The following is a 21,560-nucleotide window of genomic DNA, read 5'->3' on the forward strand; positions in this document are numbered from 1 at the left end:
GGTCAGTACCTGGGTGAGGACACTGTGAGACACTGGAAGACGGGTCAGTGTCTGGGAGGTACTGGGAGATGGGTCGGTACCTGGGTGAGGACACTGTGAGACGGGTCAGTGTCTGGGAGGCACTGGGAGACACCTGAAGACGGGTCAGTACTTGGGAGATGGGTCAGTACCTGGGTGAGGACACTGTGAGACGGGTCAGTGTCTGGGAGGCACTGGGAGACACTGGAAGACGGGTCAGAGTTTGGGAGATGGGTCAGTACCTGGGTGAGGACACTGTGGGAGACACTGGGAGACGGGTCAGACAGGGAGCAGAGGGGAGAGGAGAGGAGGGGCCTGTGTTCCAACTGGTCCCGGGCACAGTGCAACTTCCCTGGCCCGGGCGGCAGTTTCGGTTTCGGTCCTATCACTATCCCTGCAACCCAAGAGCACCAGCTAGCAACCAACCCCAGAGCCTTGCATTCCCAAAGCGAAACCTTAGCAAACCCTGGGCTCTGTTCCCAGCTGCACAGAAGCAGAAGCCAAGCGAGCCAAAAGCCTGCCGAGCTCACAGCAGTCACCGGCTCTCCCAAACCCCGGACACCTTCTCCACAGGACGCCCCGCGCCATGGGCCACAGCCCCAGTCTGTGTTCGACTTGAGCACTTGTGCAGACAAGACCCTTCAGGAATATTTCCAGAAGAAAAACAAACGGACAACACAGAACTTTCATGATCATGGTGACAGCAGGACAAATGTCTTATGAGGTTTATCTTTTTTTTTTAAACTCATAATGCTGGAGTTACTCCTGTTGTTACTGGTATTGGTCATCGTATTGTTATTGTTCTTGCTCTTAGTTGTGGTATTGCTATTATAGCAATGCCTGATATTGCTATTGCTATCTCTGTTGGCTTTAGTATAAATGTTGCTTTTGGCATTGATATTGCTAATTGCACTGGTATACTCATCGCTATGGCCATTATATCCCAAAATAGCAGTACTGCACCTCTGACCTCTGCTGTATTTCTGATGAGCACTTCGTATTCTTGGTGACGCACAAGTAAGAAAGTCATCACCCTTCCATAAGACTGATACTCTTCAAAACAATTAACATTTTAAGCCTTCATGTGTGGACTGACAGGTGACAATACGCTGAAATATATCTTTCTTTACGACAGACGCGGTCCCATTCAGATTCCTTCAGCGCAGGTCTTTAATGCAACCCGCTGGTTAATTGAATCATAATTAATTAACGAGGTGCGCGTGCCAAACTCCCACAGCGGAATAGATTGGAAGGACTCCCCTTACTGTGGGAGAGCCAGGCAGTGACAGACTGATGCACGCTGCCTGCCGGTCCTCGGGACATTAAACATCTCTCTTTCACCGGGCTCCGCATGGCTGAGCACTACTCCTCGTTCCCCTCCCCCAGCGATAATCACTGGGACACCCATTAACACACAGCCAATGATCCAGTAAATGTGACGCAGGATTATTGAGGAATCAGCCTGATGCCTACAGACTGCAAGAAAGTGTTAATACAGGGCGTGTGCGTGCAGCATCGGGGGTGTGTGTGGGCCTGGGCTGCACTCACAGATACGCACACACGCCCCCAATTTAACACTTTCTTTCTCTTCCGGCTAATCCCCGAGTTATCCACTGGCTCATTGTCTGTGTGTGCGGTGCAGGACGACATCAGCAATGCGTAGGTGCTGTGATCTCCACCCCAGGCCCTGCGCAGTTGCTGCACTGTAGGCTGTAAACTTCATGCTCCAGCTGTGCATTTCTGGAGAACGTGTCTTATACTGTCAAATCAAACAATCGGAGCCACTCGAAATCATTATTCTCACCTGGGAGTGAAAACGGACAGATTCTGTGGCTCTCTAACACCGGGACTATCCTCCAGAGCCGAGAGCCCTGTGATAAAACGTGTTGGGTTGAGAGATGCAGTGAAACAACACAGAAGCCAGTCTGAAAAAGACACAACAGCGCCTGCACTTTCTGCGACGCCTAAAGAACTGTGCTGTGGGGAAGCAGCTACACATGGGCTTTTACCACAGCACCAGAGAAAGTGCCCTCACTAGAGGCATCACTGTGTGGTGCAGCCACACCACCACGCACGACAGAGACGCACTACAGAGGCCTGTGGCAACGGCACAGAGGATGACAAGATTCTCACCATCCGCTGTCACAGTAAAGCCCAGTCCCTCATTCAGGATCCCAACTATCTCAGCCTCAAACTGTTCTGCCCCCTGTGCCCTGGCGAGCTCAACCACACTGTTCAAGCACAGACCCCCAGACTGGAGAACAGCTCCTCCCCTCCTGCAGCGCGTATCCTGAACAGCTCACAGAACTCTCTGCACTCTGCACTCTGCACTCGGATGGCCATGGGCTTTTCTCACTTCCACATGTGTATGGCTCTCTACAATGTATTTATTGTTCTGGATGTTACTATTCATTATGTACCGTTTTGTAACATACCGACTACATGGTGTGGTGTTGTCTGTCGTACTGCGTCGTCTGTCCTGAGAGATCAGTGTGTATAAGCCTTCCAGTGTACATATGGCAATCAACTCCTCTACTACTCTACTACTACAACCACAGGAATGCCATCCGAACACACTGACTGAACTCTCTGGGCTGCGCGTCCTTCCAAACTAACTGTCAGTTCACCTCAGAGATGTCATTTGTTTTGGTTCCTGTGGAATATTTCTGTGGGACATGCTTTCACGATTTGGCCATTAAAAAAACGCCACTTGATTCGAAGCACGGTGGCTCTAGAGCTGTTTTGGGTCCCGACAGAAGTGCTGTATTTTCTTTTCCGGTTAATCAAGCAATTAGGCTCATTAAATGAGAAACGGCCAGGCAGGAGATGAAAGCCAGGAGCCACTGGCTGCTTTTTCCAGGCACGGAGCGGGGCAGCCTGTTATGGCCACTGTGTCCAGTTAAACTGCCCGCTGCAGTGGTCAGATGAACCAAGTTCACCTCTTTACCAAAGGGCACACAGGCAAGTTCCCTCCCGCCCAGGGATCGCCAACATTGGCCCCTGGCCAACCCCAATCCAGCAGGTCATAGGTCAACACTTAATCACGAGTTTCTAAAGAACTGGAACCACTGGGATCGATTAAACAGGTGACGTGTGAAACTGAGCAATTAACAGATCATTTAGGACTGCAGTCTGAGTAGTCTTGAGCCCTCCAGGACCAGGGTTCTCTTAACTGAGCAGATCGCATGCTGGACCCCTCAGCAGCTCACAGGTGATGCCCGTCTTCAGGGACAGTTGACCTGCAGGAGAATCCCCGCACTAGCACGTCCTCTCGGACCTCGGAGCGATCCGAACAGGCAGCTGACGTGGGCCAGCAGCGCTGGACACGTCGACACGCCCCCAGCGGGGCGAGCCGATTCCCAGTCCCGGTCCGAGCAGCTCCGAGCGTGGACGGCTGACAGGCAGCCAGCGGAGTGAGGAGTCGGGCGCAGACGCGGCTCCAGAGGATCTAGGAAAAGGCGAAGCTGGGGAATTTGAATAGGGGGAAGTCCAGCTGGGCCTGTGGGAACAGCAGCCCCTTCCTGCAATTCTGCCACAGAGGAGCCTTCGCTGGCAGGGGGCCACACTGCGCTCCTCTCACGCCTCCGGCCCGGCTGACAGGCCTTCACACCTGAGCAGGCCCAGAGGGGAGTTGGACCAAGGAACTAATTAAGAGCTCAGGTGGGTGGAAGGGCCTGAGCACCCTCCTGGCCTCGGGGGCTGTACTTGAATAGAGCCAGGCTTAAACAGCACAAGTGAGAGGTGCGGGCCGAGAGGGAGGACAGGGCGATTATCACTCTGAAGTGAAAGGAGTGCTTGGTCCATGCAAATTTAATGAACAGCCTTCACAGCTGTACCGAGTCAGATACACAAAGAGAGACCAGTGGGATCCCCCAGCGTCCCACACAATACACACACCCTGACACGCACGCACAAGGACACACACAGGAGTGCGTACGGTGATGTGCACAAGGACACACACGGACACACGCAGGAGTGCACACACACAGGAGTGCGTACACTGATGTGCACAAGGACACACACGGACACACGCAGGAGTGCACACACACAGGAGTGCGTACACTGACGTGCACAAGGACACACACAAGAGTGCACACACTGACGCACACGGTCATGGACACGCACTGGAGCTCCTACACAAACAAACTGTAGGGGCATAAATACAGACACAGGCACACACGTGGAGACAGGGATCTTCACACATGGACACACACAGGAGTGCAAAGACACACACCTGTATCTCTAAATTAAATTCTCATGGGGGCAAAAACAGTCCCCAGAAGCATCATTTGGGCACTTTAATCATTTAAAAGAGACTGGCCCTCACAATGCAACACACGCACAGACTGAGAGGCGGCAGGCAGACGTGCTCACTGGAATAAAACCTCTCTAACTAGCGCAGGAGAGGGCTCTCTCAGTCACTCCACAGGACAGATACCAGAGAGAAGAGGAGGGACAGGCAGGTCAAGAGAGGGAGACGGGGGAGAGATTAAAAATGACACAGAAGGTGAGAGAGGGGAGACGGAATGAGACACAGGAGGAACAAAATGGCCCAGAGAGGGAGAAGAATCTGAGGGATTTCCATCTGTTGTGTTTAATGATGTTTAGATTGCTCCCCCCCTCCCACCCCCCACCATGTCCAACTGCATTCTCACAGGTGTTTAAAATGAGCGGGAACACAAGTGACCTCCCTCTCCCAGCCCAGCCCTGAGCGGCGGCTCCCCCCAACAGCCCACAGAGCGAGCTGGGGGTGTCCCCTACCCCGGGACCCCGGGACCCCAGGACTCCGCAACTCAAACACATTTCAATCATTTCCCGGACCGAGGCCAACAACTGGCAGAGGGCATGTCGTGTCCTTAAATACAGGCAGCAGACACACAAACTGCAGACCGGGAGACGCAGACCTAGAAGAGTCTATTTCACGACGAGGACTGAGGTGCGTGTCGACATCACTTACATCTTCTAGACAAAGCAAGGAAAGAAACAAAAACTCCAGTATATAGATATATTATTTTTAAAAGATATACAATGTAATATGAATAAGAATAAATTAGAATACAGAATTTCAAGCATATAATGTCAATAAAGGGATTTGCTGAAAATGTTTAAATTGTACGACGTAATCGTAAGACCTCATTGTAGAGACATTTGTCCACCACGTCACCGAAGGGATGCTCCTGCTCTGGAATCAGTCCAGTGTAACCAGACACACCCTGTGGCTTCAGGGAATGACCTACACTGACAGGGTGAGGGAACTGAACTGAGCAGGCGGCCTGATACAGTTATTCAAGATCTCGAAAGACATCAAAAAAGCAACCCAGCGGATCTTCTCAGAATGAAAGGTGAAACACAAACCAGGGGATACAAATGCAATTAAAACAGAGAAAATGGGTGGGTGGGGGGTATTCTTTACACAAAGGGTTGTGGGAGTCTTGAACTCCCATGCTTGAAATTGATATCCTGGCTTCTTTCAAGAAAGCTGGAAAAGATCCTGGAATCAATTCCAATTCCACTTCCACATCCAGTAATTAGCTACTCGCGGCCCAGTGGGCTACATGGGCCGAAGTCGGTGTGTAATCTTGTATAGTCTTGTGTTAATACAGTATGTCTTGGTACCAAGCATCCCCAGAACAGCCTCCTAATGGGTTAATTCTCAGACTGATTTATGATTCTGGCAAATCTTTCCGAATATCTCAGCTTTACAAGTGCCAAGCTAATGTTTGCAAAACTGAAACTCTTGGCTCTTGTTTAGCGCTTTCAGCCAGCTTCAGACCAGTCTGTCATCGGTCAGTCCACACCTTTGCTCAGCTGATACGTATCCCCTGTTCCTCTAAGACTGTTTATACCTTTTCATTCCCTCTTTCCACGCTGTAAATTATTTTTTTTTAAAGCAGAAAAGTGCTGTTTGAGATGTATGAGGTAAAAATAATGCTTAAAAGGCATCCTTAACGCACTACAGACAGAGCTTACTGGTGCCTGGTGACATGAGAAAGGCAGACAGAAGGTGAACAGGACAAGCCCTCTTTCACTTAAAGAAGCCCAGAGGGGGGGCTGTGACCTCTGACCCCTGACCTCTGACCCACAGTGGACAGGTAGGGAGGATGAACGACACGGCTTCCAGCTATGGCCCACTGGGAAGGTGCTGGAACGGCATGAGCAAATGTAAACCATTTGTCTGCAGAGCGGGGGGGAGGTGGGGGGAGATCTGCAATAAACTAACAGGGAGAGAGAGAGTCAAGACAGCAAGAAAAACAGCTGTGCTTTCGTCCATGCCTCTCAGTGGTAACACATTTTTATTAGATTTTTCTTTAAACATAATAAATCAAACAGAGAACAAAGATAAAGCAACAACATCCACCCCCCCCCCCCCCCACACACACACACACATCAGTGGTACCCCCTCCACGTTTTCTCAACCTAACATTCAGGAAGAGACATCACACCAAACAGACGACCGACAGTAGCACAGTGTGACAAAGCCCTGACCACATTCCCTGCACTGGCACCATGCTGACGCTGCCCAACAGACAGACCTACAGAAAAGAAAACAGGATCCAACCACGAGGAAGGGCTTGTGGAGCTGCCAAATGCCGTGTCAACAAACCCCTCGTCAGCTACAGTGGCCAATTGTCAGAACCCAAGACCAGAGCCATTGTCCAGCAGGGCCATCATGCCAGGCTTTCCCTGTGGAATCTCTCTGTTGAATGTAATTCTGCTCTTCTGCCCTGGTGCAATGGCGAAATGTAAACCAGAAACACTTCTAGGAAAAGCTTGGGGATATACAGTATAAGCACCAGCCGATCCAGACAAGTTTACTGCAGCCCTTTGTGTCTCCTGCCAACTGGCCCTCTTCCCTCCAACCTGATCTGGACTAATCCCTCCTCCACAGCCCCCCTCCTTTATTAATTCACGAGGTGTACAGACTTGCCCTTCTCCATCAAAAGCATGCGAGGCTGCACAACGAAACTCCTCAGTTTAAACTTTCCCCTGGTAGTTCTCGGCTCACTGAAGTCTCTCCCCTCTTCTTCCCAATCCCTTCTGGGAGCCCAGCTCAACGTTCATGAGGGTTTCCCCATCATCAGCATAAAGGCGCCGTGATCTGATCGGACGGCACTGAGCGACTAAGGCCTGCTGCCGCAAGAGAACCGAGCGGCTGGAGGGAGTCTGGGGGTTCTGTGCGATCTGATTGGCTGTGAGGTGTGCGCTCTGTCCTGTGCACGCATGGGATTGGTCAAGAGCCAACCCTGGGGAAAACTCCCAGAATGCACTGCTAACCCACCCATCTCCACAACAAACTCTATACCGAATTCATGGTCTGACCCAGAACAGCAGAAACACAGGCCAGGCCTGTAGTTACCAAACTGTGAGCCGAAATTGTCAGATTGTTCTAGAATCAAGAAACCAGGAGTAAGATGGGGCAGAGGAACCTGTTTGCTTTGGAATCTCTATTTGTATTTTTTGTTTACAACCCAATCTGGCATCTCTGACTTTCTCTCCAGCAGCGACTCCTGCGACCCCTTGGGAGAGTGACAGATCTCCTCCTGCAGATCTATTATCTATTTGTCCGGATGCGAGCTAGCTCTACAGCGTCCCCTGGAGGAGCAACCACTCAAAGCCTACAGGTGCCCGGTGACGTTCAGGAGCTGCTGGTTGGAGAGACTTGGCTTTGCCCGTTGGGTGTGGCAATTTGCATCTCGGGGATAAAGACATGACCCGGGATCGAACCCGTGATCACAGAGCTCAGCCTGTGCTCAGAAAGGCCCCACCCTTCCGCTGTACCTGTGTCCTCCAGTGTGAAAAGATTGAGATTTGACCTTCTAGCTTCTACCGTAGGCGAAGAAAAGGTTGTAGTGATGTCAGCTGTGCAGGGGATAATAATGGGGTATATTAAACAGGATCCGGATCTTCTTATTGATATTTTCTGTATTGTTTCCAATTTACGTGTCTGAAGCTTTTATCCAGAGCAGCTCACATTTGCACACATTTATACAACTGCAAACCGAGCAGCTCAGATGAAGTACTTTACTCAAGGACACAGCAGCAGTGTCTCACCTGACGTTTGAACCCACAACCAGGACTCTGACCTCTGTGCCACACAACTGAAGTGCGGCAAACAGCCCACATTGTCCTGCCCTCGCCACACATCAGAAATGCCCCGCTTGGCTTTTATTGCCCTCCTGAGCTTCAGTGAATGTCGAGCGCAGAGCAGAGCTGCGTGTTGAGGAGGCAGGTGGCAGATGGTGGGTAAAGTCAGTGTGGCACAGAGCGGGCATGAAGGGCCCATCCTCGCTGACCCGCCAGCCTCACCCACAGGGGCCGAACACAAACCCCCAGGAAAAAAAGAGAAGTCCGAGGGTGCCGACGTGTTGCGGAAATGCTGAGACGGTACCCCCACGCAGACCGCAGCTCCTGACAAACACACAACATGGGGACGTGCTCACAGAGGAAAAAAAGGCTTTTTTCATGAGCCAAACATCTTCTCATAAATCAAAAAGGCCACAAATATTTGCTCTGTGTCTGTTTTCACCTCAGTGTGGAGTTTCACTGGAGCAGGGTTTGAGACAGTAAATGAAGCAGAATGAGAGACAGTGAGGAGCTGCCCTACAAAAACAGACTTGTGTCCAAGTGTTGTTTGTGCTTGTGCGTCCAAGTGTTGTTTGTGCTTGTGTGTTCAAGTGTTGTTTGTGCTTGTGTGTTGTGTGTGCTTGTGTGATTAAGTGTTGTTTGTGCTTGTGTTTCAAGTATTGTGTGTGCTTGTGTGATTAAGTGGTATTTGTGCTTGTGTTTCAAGCGTTGTTTGTGCTTGTGTGATCAGGTGTTGTGTGTGCTTCTGTGTCCAAGTGTTCCACATACATGTGCTTGTGGTTATAGGTGTGTGTGTTCAAGTGTTAAGTGTTAAGTGTGCGTGTTCAGGTGTCACTTGTGTGTGCGAGTGTGAGAGCCCAGTCTGTGCAGAGTCCTGCCTGTGGATTCCAGCCCCGCTCCCCTCCTCCTCTCTGCTCCCCAGTCACACTTCCACCAGCACCTGCTCCTGATTTCTGAGGAATGAGGGAATGTGGCTCTCGGCTCCCTGAGAAACCGGGGGGCTTACAGATGAAAGGCTGGAGCTCCGGCACGAGGGTCAGCAGCTCGGCATCGCGTGCTCCGGATCCTGCTGCCCGGAGCGGAGGATTAAACCAGATCGGTGCACCTGAACGAGGCCCGGAACCTCCCCAGCAGCACCCCGCACCGGAGGTGTCCCTCGGACGCCAAGGGCTCGGCCCGTTCCCCGGATCTGAGGGCCAACCAAAAAGGAAACCTGTGGTGGAAACCTCCTAGACCTGTGGAACGTGTCTGCTCTCCGTGGAGAAGGAAGTGCCCCTGGTTCACTGACCCACTCATGGGCTCCATTCTTCAGCCAACGTGAACCGGAGATCACCGGTGCCCGGGACACAGCCACAGCAGAACCGACACACGCCTACAGTGGGGACCCAGTGCCAGAAACCAAGATCCTGGGGTTAACATGGGGGGGGGGCAGGTCAGCCAGCAGTTAACCCACAGCAGGAGCCAAGCACAGCCTGGGGTTGGGGGGGTCACGTGTGCTGTTAACAGCTGATCCGGTAGCCAGAGCTACCTCCCTTCCCCAAGCCGGGCCCGGAAAAAAAAACTGGACGGCTTTAGTTAGGAAACGAGCTTGAAACAGAATTAATAAGGGGGCAGAAAACGTTACCAGCCAGCACAGCGGAGGCAGAGCCAAACCCTGCTGTAAGAACACGTCCCCGTGTGCAGGCTTTGAAGACAGGAAGGAGTGTGGTTTTCAAAGCAAAAGAGCTCACTTAAGTAAAAAAAACACACACACACACCACACCGCCTCCTGAGTCAGCACTCCTCCTGTATCCCCCATGTCACAGTGAGCCAGAGCCCAGCCCAGCAGGCACAGAGAGCACGTCCTGGACAGGCGTTCACCCAGGGAACACACACTCTCTCACACACACACACGCACACACACGAGGGCGGCTTAGAGATGCACATTCTTTCGGATAGCAAGTCGTTGGACTGTGGGAAGAAATTCGAGGACCTGGAGGAAAACCTGCATAGACACATGTGAGGGAGGGGGGAGATAACATGCAGACTCCACACAGAATGCTCTGGATTCAAAGCCATGACCCTTAGCAACAGCGCACCCCTCACTTACACATCTCCACATCCCCTCTGGGTGAGCCCTGGCTGCTGCTGCTTTCTCACACAGTGCCCTGATCAGGGCTGCGGGCAGGTGGACCCGGAGGCCTCGCGCTCACAGCGCCAAGCTCGGAGGTCCTCTATCTGTACTTCTGTTTCATGGGGAAGATGAAAGGTCCCTGTGAAGATGAAAGCTGGCTTTGAAACTCAGAGGTGTGGCGGTCCAGACCGCAGGCAGGCTGCCCGCGCCAGGTCACTGCAGCCGGGAGACGGGAGAGAGGAGGAGCAGTGGCACTGTGCCAGGGGACTGCGGCCGGCGTTAACACGGGGGGGTACTGCCAGCTGGACCCCAGAGGGGGCACCCCCAGCTCAGGAGCTCAGCCAGCCAGCCTCAGCCCCTGGCCTTGACCAGTCATGGCCTCCTAATAACCCCCCTCTCTGCACTGGCTTCATCCCTCTGCTCTCCTCCCCACTGACAGCTGCTGTGTGGGGAGAGGACTGGCGCATCATCCAGGTGGGGCTGCACACTGGTGGGGGTGGTAGTAGTCACAAAAGAATGGAATAGCCGGCAGTCGGTGTAGTTATAGGACAGTTCGCCTAACTCTGTCTGCTCTCCTATGTCTTTGGCAAGACTGAGATTGACCCCCCAACAAGCACTTCATGTACGAAGAGGAAGCACAGACCCTTAGGAACCTGCAGCGAGGGCCACTGTGATATGATCATATACCAAGGACCCGGACGGCAGTAGGAATGTGCAGCAGCAAGGTTCAACTAGGTAACCTCTTGTTTGTGTAAAAGGCAGTGCAATCTTACACCGTGCATCTTGCCTACTGCTCCAGACGGGGCAAGAGCAGCCTTCCCTGCAGGATCACAGAGCACACTCCCAGAGGCCCTGGACTGAGGGGGGGGTTGGGCGTCTACGTGTCTGTACACGCAGTTCGAGACTCACTCACGGGCGCACGGACCCTGGCGGCTCCGGGCTCCGCTCAGGAATTCAAGAGCAGAAAGAAGGGGGCTGTGAGCACAACGGAATGGGGTCTCTCTGTCAGGGCCCAGACTGCTCCTGTTGTCAGCGTGATGAGCAGCCTTTTACTGGGCCTTGACACCATCTTCAAAGAAAAAGGCTCTTTTGTCATTGTTTTTTTAATCTGATTTAAAAACAGACTTAAATATGAAAGCAAGTGTGCTTAAGAACGATGCACTGGTGTCCTGTCCAGGGTGGGTGCCTGTGTCTCTTAATGGACTGGTGTCCTGTCCTGGGTGTGTATGTCCTGTGATGGACTGGTGTCCTGTCCTGGGTGTGTATGTCTTGTGATAGACTGGTGCCCTGTCAAGGGTGTGTGTGTGTCTCTTTTAACGGACTGGTGTCCTGTCCTGGGTGCGTGTGTCTTGTGATGGACTGGTGTCCTGTCCTGGGTGCATGTGTCTTGAGATGGACTGGTGTCCTGTCCTGGGTGTGTATGTCTTGTGATGGACTGGTGCCCTGTCAAGGGTGTGTGTGTGTCTCTTTTAATGGACTGGTGTCCTGTCAGAGATGTTATTTCAGGCGACGAAGGCTCCACAGCTGAAACGTTGTGTTTTCTTTTCAGCCTGGAATAAGCCAATCACTTGTTCCTAAGACAACCGTCCTCATCGGCGGAGGAAGAGGTACCTTGTTTCCACCATACGCCCTCTGCTTTCATCATGCTTTCACAATGCTTCCCACTGGGGCTGGCAGCAGACTGAGCCACCAGCAGTGCTGCTCCGCCCTCCTCAGCACCCCCCCACCCCGTAGTAAATCCCTGCTTTGTCAGCAGCCAGCAGAGCACATCACAGAGCAGGCGTGTTAAAACCCGCAGGAGAGCGTGGCTAAATCAGGGGAAATTCGTGCGAAACGAAGTGGAAACCTTCCCGATTCACCACGGAGAACTCCACCGCAGGCAGGGACAGCGAAGCCCCTGTGTTCTCCAGATCCTGGACCTGTGGAGGGTGCTCCGCGCTCGCTCTCTCCCCCGCTGAGGTAACCTCAGGATTTCCTTGAATTCAAAGGGGAATAGTTTCACCATCCGCCTTCGTGGCTGGTGTGTTTCTGTGGTGCCTTGGTGCTCTTACCACAAACTGGTGCAGTACCACCACCACCCTGTAGATCGAGCAAGTCGGATCTCAGAAGCTGAGCGAGGCAGGATCGAGTCAGTGCTGGGACAGCAGGCCTTCAAGGAAAACCAGGTCACTTCTGTAAGTGGTATTGGTGGACCAGTAGGTGGCGCTCTTTCCTCTTGGAGCAGAATTTTAAAACCAATGGCCCAGTACACTCTGCTGAAGGAGGCAGTGTGCTCTGGATGAGACACTGAAGTAGCCAGGACCTGACTTCTCGATCACGAACGAGCCCACGGTACTGTAGGAGTGTAGACCCCCCCCCTCAGAGTGTATGGTGCCTGCAGGGGCAGAATGGCAGCTGGGCAGCACCCAGGATGGACCTGCACTCCACGGCCCTCTAGTGTTGGGATGAAGTGGGGAAGATGAGGCCCAGACAAAGCAGAAGCACTGGGTCCCACAGATGCAGGGAGAGAGAGAGAGCTGTGTCGCTCGGTTTTAATCACAAGCGAGGCCGCCGGGAGAGTGTGCAACAGCTGCAGTGAACTCGGCGGCCCTGCGCTGGAGGGGCTGGCTGTCCTGGAGGGGCTCAGTCAACACCAGGAGAAATCCGCTGCAATCTTCCCTGCAGCAGGGACCAGCTCAAGGACTCTGACCAGCGAGGAGAGGAGCTCGCGCCGCATGACAATGAGCTCAGTATTCACTGTGATCAAAGCGCTGTCGCGGTCGATTCGCCTGCTCGTTTCCCAGCTTTCGCCTTTGGCAAAGAGGCAGAACGGCAGAAAATCCAAGACCCTTTTCTTTTTTGACAGCCGCTGACGGCTGCGAGATTTCACTTCCGGGGTCAAAGGCTGAGGTGGGGCTGAGGTGGGGGGACACCCTCTTGTTTCATTCTGAAAAAATGTAAACGAATGACTTCTTCACCCAAAAAAACCCAACACACATGGGCCGGCACCGATCCGAGTGGCTTGACCGTTGTGCCGGCTTCCCCAGCGCCGTTCCGGCTGGGATTAAGCACCTCTGGAATGCGCGGGCTCGCGGCGCGGATCATGAGAGAGATCACGAGGGGCCTGACGAGAGCGCGGCTCCGTGAAGGAGCTCTGCGGGACAGGAAAGCGCTGTGCCCTTGATACAGTCAGTTCCCAGGCCGCCAGCTCTCCCCCGCGCAGCGCAAACACCGCGTTCCCCAGATAAGATAGCGGGCGGATTGTGCTTGCTCCGACAGATCTTGGCCAAAACAACCTTTTTGTTTATTCTGTTCGTTTTTTTCCCGGCCCCTCCCCGGAGGGAGGCCGTGCTGTAGAAAGTGATGGATGCCCTCCGCCTCCTGGCGGGCCGTCTCTCAGGGAGCCCTGGGCACAGCTGGGCAGCGGTGTGGCCCAGATCGCCTGGAGGGCAGTGTGGACTGCGGAGAGGAACGCTGTTCCTACTGTGGATAAAGCCCAGTCCCTCATTCAGGATCCCAGCCATCCCGGACACAAACTGTTCTGCCCCCTGTGCCCTGGCGAGCTCAACCACACTGTTCAAGCACAGACCCCCAGACTGGAGAACAGCTCCTCCCCCCCTGCAGCACCCATCGTACACAGCGGACTCCAGAGCACTTCTAGCTTGGACTGCCAGGTTTGTTTTTTTAATTGTTCTGGTTGTTATCATTCATGGCGTTTGTACTGCACTGCCTAGATTGGGCGGTGTTGTCTGTCGCACTGTGTCGTCTGTCCTGAGAGATCGGCGCGAATAAGGCTTCCAATACGAACACGTACATGTGGCAGTGAACCCCACTGCTCCTCTGCTCTACTCTACAGGGGCACAGGTACTCCAGCTTCGTCAACACCCAGTGATTCTGCCGATCCTTGGATCTCGGACAGAGGGGCTCGGGGGCCTGGTTTCCTGCTGCGGGACCGCCCTGTCCGTCCAGCGCCATGCTGAAGCCCCGACGGGGTCCGAGAGAGAAGGACAGGCAGGGAGGGACAGGAGAAGAAGAAGACGAGGACAGCATGAGCCGGAACGAGACAGAGCAAGAGAATCAGGGGAGCCGTCCAGGAGAGAGCAGGGAGCTGTGGCTCTGTGGGCACATAGCGGGACAGAGTGTGCAGGATCTGCACACAGGAAGGCGCGGAGACGGGGGGCGCGGGGCCCGGCGCACGCCGCGGAGAAGAGCGCGGGCACGACGGCGCGAACGCGCCCCGCGCCCCCCAGACGGCCCTCGCCCCCGGCAGGGTCTGCGCCGGGGCGCGCGGAGGCGTCCGCTTCGCAGACCTGACCTACATCTTTCTGCCCGAGCGAGCAGGGAGCCGCGCGGCTGAGGAGGGGGGAAACCAGGCAAGACGGGCAACAGCAGGCAACACCGGCGCCGCATGGCAACAGCGTGGAAAATCCCCTCTAAAAATAGCCCCACAGCTGGCCAAGACGGTGCAGCCAATAGCCTCTCAGAGATATGAGACGTGTGGGTCGTCCAGCCAGCCCACAGGCACACACTGCGCTGTCACCCGCAGCCTGCCGGGGGCGCCGTCGGAGCACAAGGCCACCCGAGATGACGGCGGGCACCTGGAATCGGAGCCAGTCGGTGGAACAGCTCTGCTCCCGTGCTCCCTGCTCCAGGATTGGGAACTAGGCTGCTGCAGCACGGAGAGACGGGAAACCGAGCAGAGGTATCCGACGGCGTGCGAATGTGTGTTGAGGTGTAGAAGCTGCAATCACGTGAAGAGACACAGGGCTGCAGCTCATTCACTCAGAGGAAGCTCAGGGAGGCACGGGAGAGAAAGAGATTGCTTTCAGCGCCACATTCAGGTGGCTTCATTATGTGTACAGTGTTTTACTGAAGGCTGCGTCTGGAAGGGTTATTCAGCACAGGCGGCGTGAGATCGAGGTTTGAACCTGCTGTGGGAGACAGCGTCTTTGTGTCGTCTGTGTATTCACACTGGTTTGCAGGACCCAGCAGGACCTGTGACTCTGAGAAGGGCTGTCGGGGTCACTGGTCTTCCGCACAGTGAAGCACCCCAAGAGAGGGAGGGTACTGTGGGCACCCTCGCTGCTCTGTGACCTTTACCCTTTCCCTGTGGCAATGCCAAGCTCTCACTCGGAGGCACAGCACGGCACAGCACACCGACATTGACCAACTGGACACGCCACAGCCCAGCACACTGACCTACTGAACACACCACAGCCTAGCACACTGACCTGCTGAACACGCCACAGAACAGCCCGCTGACCTACTGAACACACCACAGCCCAGCACACTGACCTGCTGAACATGCCACAGAACAGCCTACTGACCTGCTGAACACACCACAGCCCAGCACACTGACCTGCTGAACATGCCACAGAACAGCCTACTGACCTGCTGAACACGCCACAGCCCAGCACACTGACCTGCTGAACACGCCACAGCCCAGCACACTGACCTGCTGAACACACCTCAGCCCAGCACACTGACCTGCTGAACACACCTCAGCCCAGCACACTGACCTCCTGAACACACCTCAGCCCAGCACACTGACCTGCTGAACATGCCACAGAACACCCCACTGACCTCCTGAACACACCACAGCCCAGCACACTGACCTGCTGAACACGCCACAGCCCAGCACACCGACCTGCTGAACACGCCACAGCCCAGCACACCGACCTGCTGAACACGCCACAGCCCAGCACATTGACATGCTGAACACGCCTCAGCCCTGCACACCAGCCTTCTGAAAACATTGCAGTCCTGCATGCCACAGGCCAGCACACTGACACTGACAAGCAGAACACCCCTCAGCCCAGCACATTGACATGCTGCAGCTGAGCTCACCACAGCCCAGCCCATGATGACACTGAGCTACTCAACACACTGCAGCCCAGCACTGCAGAAACATGCTCAGTTATTGATTTAAAACTGGATGTAAACTCCTGGGAGGACTTCAATGAGAAGTGTTTGACAAGCACCCTGTTTTAAAAAAAAAAAGCACCATTCAGTTTTGCATACAGATCAGGCAGCTACTCAGTTGCAAGGCTCTTGAAGCAGAACAGCGCTCCCTAGTGGCTGCAGAAAAGACATAAAGCCAGTGAGTTTCAGATCAGGACAGCTCAACACGTTGCGCTCATCAGAAGGGGTCAGGCTGCAGACATGACTGGTTGTCATGGGCTGCATGTTCTAAACACATGTGCCGACTCTTCCTCATGAACAACACACTGAGTTTCACTTCAGACCTCAAGCTGCAGTCAGGAGGCACAGATGGAGCAGGAATTTCAGCCCAATGGCTCAATAAAGCCTTTTGAAGTGACGCACAACAGGAAAGGAAAGCTCTGTGAAACGCATAAAAATCCCAATCGGGTGGAGATTCCGTCAGACTCTACAGCCGCTCCACATGCTGAGCCCTCACCCTGGGCCAAAGGGAACCCCCCTCCCTCAGGGGTGCAGGCAACCCCCCCTAGGTGGCCCTGAGCTGCTGCGGGCAGGTCTCTGGACTGGTAACTGGGAGGTTGTGGGCTCAGATCCCTGGCGAGATACAGCATTATATCCTTGAGCAAAGCACTTCACCCTGATCTTCTCCAGTTACACACCCAGCTGGATAAATGGGTGCTTTGGGTGAAAGGCACCAAATAAATTCGAAATAATCAAATATTTGTCACGAGCCCAGATGTGGAATTAGCTCTGCTACACTTGTTTAACTTAGTCTGCTGCTGCTGAAGCCCTGATCATTCATTCCTTTTCTACCCTACGGCGGTGTGCGTCATTAACAGCAAACTGCACAATGCCCCAGCCCTCAGAGCTCCTCGGCACTTTTCACCTGACCACCACGCACGTATGGTGTGTTTGTTGTCCTGTACTGCCTGTTGTATGTCATTGAGCTCTGGTGTACTGTTATTATTTATTATTTACTGTGGCGTAATGTACTGCACAGATCCCAGGAGAGAGTGTGAATACAAATCCCAGGGTTCATGTACATACGGCACATAAACTCCTCACGCTTGTGTCATTGTTTTAGGATATTTTATTCCATCATCATCACTATTGAGAAAAAACAATCCTTCGTACATCTAAAAAGCGAATCGTGGAGAACTCTGTTCTTGTAAAAACTGTCCCAGAGCTCTTGCTAAGGAAGTGAATGAATCTGCAGCCTGGCGGTTCAGGTTGAAGTACGAAGGGGAAAAGAAATTAGTAAACATTGATGGCCGGCATATAAATATTCCCGTTAAAAAGGCCTGCGGGATGGGTTAATTAAAAAAAATCCACAAATCCATGGTTTACCAGAAAGCTTCAGTACAGCCAGATCTTTCCCACTGTCTGCAGGAGTAGCCTGAGCCCCACAGCAATCACCCCCCTCGGCACTTCTTGAGAGCCCCCTCGTCGCCCCTCGAGAGCCCCCTCGTCGCCCCTCACACCGCTCAGCAGCAGCACCAGGCTGCAGTGGTGGGCAACAGAGACCACCACGCTGACCCCAGGCTCCGCAGACTCCCCACCCTTCCTGCGGCTGATTCACATTTCAGTCTTACCGCACTGCCTGGGCCCTCTCAGCACACGCCAGTCGATCTGAACGCCAGGTGACGGGCTGGGTCCAGCAGGGCGGAGCTCTTCGGCATCACAGTCCCAGCAGCTGGCTGGGGGAGAGAGAGAGAGGGGCAACTGAGCACCGTGCAGATTTATCGGGGGAGCCCGGCTAAGAATTGCAAAAGGAATAAGAAAGAAACTGGGCTCATTCTGCCCGCAGACGCGCTGGCTGAAACGCGACGCGAAAGGCTGTCCCAGCTGAGCCCATCTGTTACATCAGCCGCCCAACAGAGCTGAAGTAAAGGTGTGATTACCAGGAGGTTCCTAGTTCAAACCCCAGCTGTGCCACTCACTCGGCATGCGCGACTCCAGGAGAATCACCGGCCTCCCTTGTGCTCCGTCCTTCGTATCCAATGGAAAACCCCCCAAGCACACAATAACTCGGTAGCAGAGCCCGGACTTGATCTCATGACCCCAGGGCAAGGTCAAGCACCAGGCAGACCCTCATCGGGGCTACTTATGGACCCCTGAGGGACACCCCCCCACAAGCCAAGCCCCCCGACTCTGGGCTGCGCAGGGCGGAGAGGAGACGGGAGACGGCTCTCAGGCTGGAGCTGCAGTACAGGAGCTCGGCTGCATTATGCATGAGACGCCCCACATTCCTCTAACGCATCCTGTCCCACATTAAAAAAAAAACACAGATGCCGAGAAGAGAAGGGGGGAGAGAGAGAGAGAGAGGAGAGAGAGAAGAAAAAAGACTTTGATTTGGGCTCTGATTAAAATATTCAGAGAGCCTCGAGTGGGAAGGCGCGTGCTGCCCTGAATGTCTAATTAGAGAGCTGGAGAAGGAGAGTGCACTCTAATTATACTCCTCTCCCGCTCCCTCACCCTCGCCCTCTCCTTCCTTCCTGCCCTCTCTTTCTCTCCCATCCGTCCTCCCCTCCCTCCCTCCGCTAGGAGCTCCAGCAGGCGCCTGCGGCTGGAACCTCTTCCTCCCCTGCTCTTTGTCCTGCACTTGTGGGTTTGCCTGAGCCTCTCATCTGGGGCTGGGGCGGTTTAACCAGTGGGACACGGCCCCCCCCCACACCACCAGCTCCGGGGCGAGAGGACCGACACAGACCTGCGGGTCGCCCGCTCCACGTGCATCAGCCACTCAGGGTGGATACCCTGGTACCCGCCCAGGGTGCCCCAGCTATCTGCCCGCTGAGGAAGACGGAGTGGGATGAGGAGGGCAGCAGCTGTGATTGGCACCTCACTGCACCTGTGCTGCCATGGCGATGACACGGTTGCGGTTATTAAGCGAGCGGAGGAGTCCTGCAGCGGGTCACTGGGACAGCCCAGGTACAGCTCCACACCCACAGCCACACCCACTGACACCCACAGCAGGTACAGCTCCACACCCACAGCAGGTACAGCTCCACACCCACTGCAGGTACAGCTCCACACCCACAGCAGGTACAGCTCCACACCCACTGCCACACCCACAGCAGGTACAGCTCCACACCCACTGCAGGTACAGCTCCACACCCACAGCCACACCCACTGCCACACCCACAGCAGGTACAGCTCCACACCCACTGCCACACCCACAGCAGGTACAGCTCCACACCCACTGCCACACCCACAGCAGGTACAGCTCCACACCCACTGCAGGTACAGCTCCACACCCACAGCCACACCCACTGCCACACCCACAGCAGGTACAGCTCCACACCCACAGCAGATACAGCTCCACACCCACAGCCACACCCACTGCCACACCCACAGCAGGTACAGCTCCACACCCACTGCCACACCCACAGCAGGTACAGCTCCACACCCACTGCCACACCCACAGCAGGTACAGCTCAACCATTTTGTAGTCACAGCAGCTGAGAGGTGATATAGCTGCTGGCATCTATCGATTGCGCCATTGAGCCTTCCTTTGAAACGAGAGCCTGATTAACTTGCCCGTTGCTGCAACTGCTCTCAGCTCTTAGCCTGGTGGAGATCCCACGTTCAGAGCTGAATCCTAACGCTAACCTGGAATCACGGAGAAAGATGACCAGGCTCCACCTCTGGGAATGGCCAGAGCAGTTTGGGGTCCCAGGAACCCGTAGTGCAGAGGCCTGACGGGAGGCAGGATATCTGGTGAACCCCAGGGGCCCCGACGGCGCCACCCTGTGGCCATGTGGTGTCTCCGCGCTGACGCTGCCCCTCCTGCCGAGGACTGATAGACGCCCCCTGCCCCCAGCCTGCCGGCCCCCGGGAGAAACCGGGCCATCTGCCTTCAGCCCAGCAAAGCCCTTCATCTCTTAACTCAATCAGTTAGCGGTTTAATTGGACTTAATTATCGCCGTCCCCAGGCCTGTAGCCCCCCAGGTCTGCACGCAGCGCCGGCCTGCCAGAGCGTGCAGCATCCCCATCCCAGGACTTCCACACCCTCACACCCCAGCCTGGGCCTGCAGCTGAACATGGAGCAACGGCAGATCCAGACTGGAGCGTAGCGGTGCTCTGGGCCTCATCGATGACATCAGTGGCAAGAGAAGCCACACCAAGGTTGCACATCGATGCTGGAGGTGCCAGGACTCAGCCAGAAGCACCGCTGCTCACTCCTGGTCGGGCTCAGAGGAGCCCAGATCGTGTTCCAGGTGCACAGAGCACAAATCAGGACTGCACCCTGGACTAGACGTCAGTCCAATACAGGACACGCTCACACAGTGGACGGGACACCAGTCCAACACAGCACACAGTCCAACACAGCACACATAGACTCTAGACAGGACACAGTCCAACACAGGACTCACTCACACAGTGGACGGGACACCAGTCCAACACAGCACACAGTCCAACACAGCACACATAGACTCTAGACAGGACACAGTCCAACACAGGACTCACTCACACAGTGGACGGGACACTCCACACAGACAGCGCCCCAGGAATTGAACCCAGGACCCCAGCGCTGTGCGACAGCAATGGTAACCACAACGCCAGCGCGCTGCCCAAATTAAACATCCTTTGGAATAAAAATAAATTCAGAATATCCTTCAGTCCTCAGGAACCAGCGTTCCGCTCATAGAAACATCACCTGAGACTCCCAGCTGCTCCTGCCCTGTAAATCACAGGAGAGTTAGGGTGGCCCGTAAGAGGAACTGGATTGGATTGGGGTTCTCCAGGACCAGGACCGGGCGGCGCCCCCCGCAGTCCGCACCAGCTCGCCCCATGAGTGGGCGGGGGCTCACCCAGCACCTGGTGTTGGAGGCGGTTGTTTTTGAGGCTGGTGCTGTTTTCACCAGACCGGACTAGACAGACACGTGATCTAAGGGGACATTCGGGATGCGGGGAAGTGGCCTGCTGTCTCGGGATACCCAGGAACCTCCCTGTCCAGGAATGAGCGCCTCTCCAGTAACACATCCACGAACCAATGTTGCCTTTTCGGCCGGTGTGACGTTTTAATAGCGGCTCACGGTAAAACCCGGCACGGACCCCATCAGGTGTGCAATGGGAGAGGTGCTCACGCCCCCTGCAGGAAACACAGCCCCCACACGTGACCGAAGACACCCTCACAGCCGCGCTCCAAAGCGTCTCGGGATAGCCCGAGGCTCCGTTCAACACCATTTGGGCCCACGAGGGACTGCTGGCCCGATCCACAAGGCGGGACCAGGCACACGCACAGACACTACCCCCACACCCACTCGTGTGAGTGCAATCAGTACAATCATACCGCACGCCAACTCGTGCTGTGTCGCTGCAAACACCGGTCTGACGGGCGTGCGTTCGCAGGTCTCAAAAGCGTTACTGCCTCTGCAATAACAACCTAGCATTTCTGAATTCCTTCCCAGGAAAACACCGAGGA

General features: G+C 54.6%; 1 protein-coding gene across 1 annotated transcript in view; it reads right to left on the reverse strand.

Annotated features, from left to right (window-relative positions):
* Positions 1 to 21,560, reverse strand: part of ccdc120a (coiled-coil domain containing 120a) — a 54,573-nt gene that overhangs the window by 31,467 nt on the left and 1,546 nt on the right. The window contains exon 2 of the mRNA XM_088623848.1: positions 17,728 to 17,832. The gene's annotated coding sequence lies outside the window, so the exon portion shown is untranslated. The remainder of the gene's footprint in view (positions 1 to 17,727; positions 17,833 to 21,560) is intronic.

Source organism: Lepisosteus platostomus, chromosome 3 (assembly GCF_059453375.1).
Source record: "Lepisosteus platostomus isolate fLepPlt1 chromosome 3, fLepPlt1.hap1, whole genome shotgun sequence".
Classification (NCBI taxonomy): Eukaryota; Metazoa; Chordata; class Actinopteri; order Semionotiformes; family Lepisosteidae; genus Lepisosteus; species Lepisosteus platostomus.